The sequence below is a fragment of the Numenius arquata genome, chromosome 1 (assembly GCF_964106895.1).
Source record: "Numenius arquata chromosome 1, bNumArq3.hap1.1, whole genome shotgun sequence".
Classification (NCBI taxonomy): Eukaryota; Metazoa; Chordata; class Aves; order Charadriiformes; family Scolopacidae; genus Numenius; species Numenius arquata.
Window position 1 is genome coordinate 74,613,078 of NC_133576.1, and position 3,942 is coordinate 74,617,019.

The window sequence follows — 3,942 nt, forward strand, 5'->3', positions numbered from 1 at the left end:
CCGTCCTCCCTTCCCGCCCTCCTTCCCGGAAACAGCGACCCGGGCGCGTCGTTCCGGCAGCGCTGGGGGCCGACGGGGAGGGGAGCTGAGGGGAATTCTGACTTTTCTCCACAGACCATCCCCCAAAAAGTTTATTCTGAGGCACTTCTCCGCAGCGTTGAGGGGAAGGTTTGTCTCTGTGAGGGTCTCTATAGAGACTGGGGCCCTCCCTTCGGCTACTGCAGCCTTGTGGTGAAAATATTCCTTCACGGCTTTGCAGCGAGGGCAGACAGCGTGTCAGGAGGTTTTCTACGAGGCCTTCATCGTCCAGTCATTTCTGGTATCACACAGGTTGGGGAATCATTATCCACTAGCAAATCACTTGAAACATGTCAGCTTCTACTACTGAAAACCAGATAACGTGAAGGAATTACTAAAAAGTCCTGATTTGAAGTAATCCAGATGCTGGCCGATGCCTGTTTGAGTGGTTAGGCCTGGTACAAGAGGAGCAATCATCCGTGTGTACCTTGACGGAGAAGGAAAACCTGTGTCAGAGTTACAGCGTGGAGAAGGCCACAAAGATGGCAGCTGGTCACAAGCACACAGTATTCATTTGAGAAAAATGGATCCATATGTCCTCTCTCTGGATCTATTTGCGGTAGCTGCACTTTGATGTAAAACTGCTTAGAATCATACAATCGTTTTGGTTGGAAGGCACCTTTAAGATCATTGACTCCAACCGTTAACTTAGCACTGCCAAGTTACCACCAAACCATGTCCCTCAGCACCACATCTACACGTCTTTTAAATACCTCCAGTGATGGTGACTCAACCACTTCCCTGGGAAGCCTGTTCCAATGCTTGATAACCCTTTCAGTGAAGAAATTTTTCCTTCTATCCCATCTAAACCTCCCCTGGCACAACCTGAGGCCATTTCCTCTTGTCCTTGTCTTGTCTTGTGCTTGACTTCAGTGATTTCCTCCTGTTATTAGTTAGGTTGGATTTTCATCTCACACTATGTGAGCCCTTTTGGGGCTGTTTCTTGATGAGTGTGGGATTTTCTGAAGATCACCTAGCCCAATGTCTAGTGATGGACCCACGTGACCCTCAGTGGTACTTTGGTTCAGGCTGACTAAGGTGCAAGAGACCTTATGGCCTGTGGTGAACCTGCAAGTTCCTGGCTCACCTACAAGGGAGTGAAGGTGCCTTGGAAGAATATTTCGAAAGGTGTCTTCGAAGCCTAAAAACGCAAGATAGCCAAAGTACAGAATAAGATACCAGAGCTAAAACGAAGACATCTATCTTGTCTATACTATTGGCTAGCAGCCAACTACCTCACTCTATAAATACTACCGTCAGGATGGGCCCAATTTGAGCTGTCCCTGAATTGCAGCTGGACTGCACACCAGGTGACTCTCTGCTTGAGCAGGGACACCTCTCAGGGTTTGAGATTCCTTACCTGAGGCTAAGAGATCCTTCCTTGCCCAAGATGGAGAGATCCCTTGCTCGTAACATCCTCAGTGACTGACAGCACGCTGAATTAATACCAATGAAACATTACTGATCCATGTAGCTACTCAATATTTTTATAAACTTTGTACAGATATTTCCATTAGATGTAAACTGTTGTCCAAGTCTGAGACTAAGATTGGACCTGGTTGCATGTAAGCTCCATCAGGAGTTTAGAAAGCAAGGGGGGGGTCCTCTCTGAACTTCATGACTCAACATGGTAAGCGTAAGGAGTTTCCTTACCCTTTGCATCTCTGGTCTCAGTGTGAATCTTTCTAACTCAATTCTAACACAATTTTCCTTTGTATGTTTCTTCCATCCAGTAATTAATAAGATGAACCTTGCCATTCAAAATTATTGAACCTTGGTAAATCAATGTTAAAATCTGTTAATTTCTGTGAGATTTATTGAACTCCGACATATTATTATTTTACCTCAATAAAACATGTTGCTGCTTCTCTCTTTTGAGTGAGGTGCATTCCAGTCATCCGTGACAGGGATATCTTCAGCTAGATCAAGTTGCTCAGAGCCCCATCCAACCTGACCTTAAATGTTTCCAGGGATGGGGCATCTACCATCTCCCTGGGCAACCTGTGCCAGTGTTTCACCACCGTCATTGTAAAAAATTTATTTGTTATATCTATCCTGAATCTACCAGCTTTTCGTTTAAATATCTCAGTAGGGAACCGAGTTTGAAACATCAAATGGCGAAAAAAAAAAAAGAAATAAAATGAAAAAAATAGAAGTTGGTGCTAAGCTCTAAGATAAAACTTTTGGCTGGGGAAGAAAAAAAAGATGCACAGGAAGTGTGGGGGTTGGAAGAGAAGAAAATACTCTTGTTGGGGATGGGTGACGGTTAAGAGCAGCCATAGTCACAGGGAGCTGATCTGAAGCATAGAGGGGACCTCTGATCTGCAGGATCTTGGTGGGGCCCAAGGAACACTCTACGAAGGTGAGGAAACGGGCACAGACACGCACATCGAGTATGTTATTACTCAGAGTATGTTATTACCTTGTTAGCATCTATATAATTCTTACATTGCCAGAGCAGAGTGCATCACATCGGGTTGCTCTGTAAGGTCTTGTGTGTTATGTCCTGCTTTCTTGTGCTCTCCTGAAAAGTTAGTTCCTTTGAGTGAGCTGTTTCTGGGCTGGAGCTGTGAGAAATGGTTGCTTGAGCTACACTGGGAGGCTACAGCAGTGCTGCTCCAGTGGCACTGCTCAGGTGGGCTCCAGTCCCATTTCTGCAGTGGAAATCTGCTCTGACCTTGTCGCTCATGAAGTAGCTGGTCGTTCAAAGAGAGTGTCCTTATGGATAGATTGCAAAGCTTTGCTCCTTCACTGGGAGTGATGCAGGTCTGTGGGAAAATAGATGGGGCTGATGCTTGGCGCTGTGAACAGCAAGATCTTTGTGAACTGGTGGTTGGAGCTTAATAAAATTGTTTTAGGTGTGAACAGGGAGAAAATTGAATTTTAAGTAGTTTCAAATAATATCTAAGTTTCTCTTTCGCATTCAAAACTAGTAACAAGCAAAACCACTCTAACAGTTGAGTGGTGTTGATACACTACTACTTTGCTAATAGTGCTTAAAACATTTGTGAAAGCATAGAGTATCAGTTAAAACAAACTGCTTCACCAATTTGTACTCTAATATCTTAAATCTTGAGAGGAAGGGGAGGGCTCCACAGTCATATTAAAACTTTCTCACCCTGTGGAAGTTTCTAAATTTTTATCTACAATGAGAATCTTCTTTCTTTCTTTGTTCTAAAAATATCTATAGGTACCATATGCTGGTGCTAGCACATAGCTTCCTCCTGGTGCTTTTAAATTACTGTTTCCAAGTCAGTTTGATGCTTGCACATGTAAATCTGATCCAGTTGAAATGAGTATATTCACTTTGAGTTTGTATGTAAAAAAAAGTTTTTGTTTGAAATAGGAAATGTGTTGTTTCTGGCTTGAGTATTGTAACTGAAATGAGGCCTCTGAAACAGAGGTGTGTGTTGAGGTGGGAGAGGTTCCCCGAAATGCCCCAGAGATGGCCCCTAACTCAGCTGTTTTGTGCAGATAAGTGGAAAATGAAAGTGACATTCTACTGCTCTCATTTTGAAGCTTTTCCTCTTCATCCCTGCAATCCCAAATCCACATGGGCTCGTTTCCAACCCTGTGTAAAACTACCGCAGACCTGTCGGGGTGCAACCATTGGGAATCCCCACTTTACAAAGGCAGAATGTCTGTCTTGCTCCCGTGGTGTGACTCACTCTCTGCTGCCTGTCACATGGCTAAGCTTTGGGGTAAGGAGATGGAAAAACGTGTTATTTTGATTTTCAATGGGTCTAAAAAAAAGGAAAGCTGGAAATGGACTGAACTTGATCAACTGGGAGCATCCATGGCATGTATGGAGGTGGAGAAGGATGGCAAGTGAAGTAATTGGCTTTTTCATGTCTCCCAACAGTA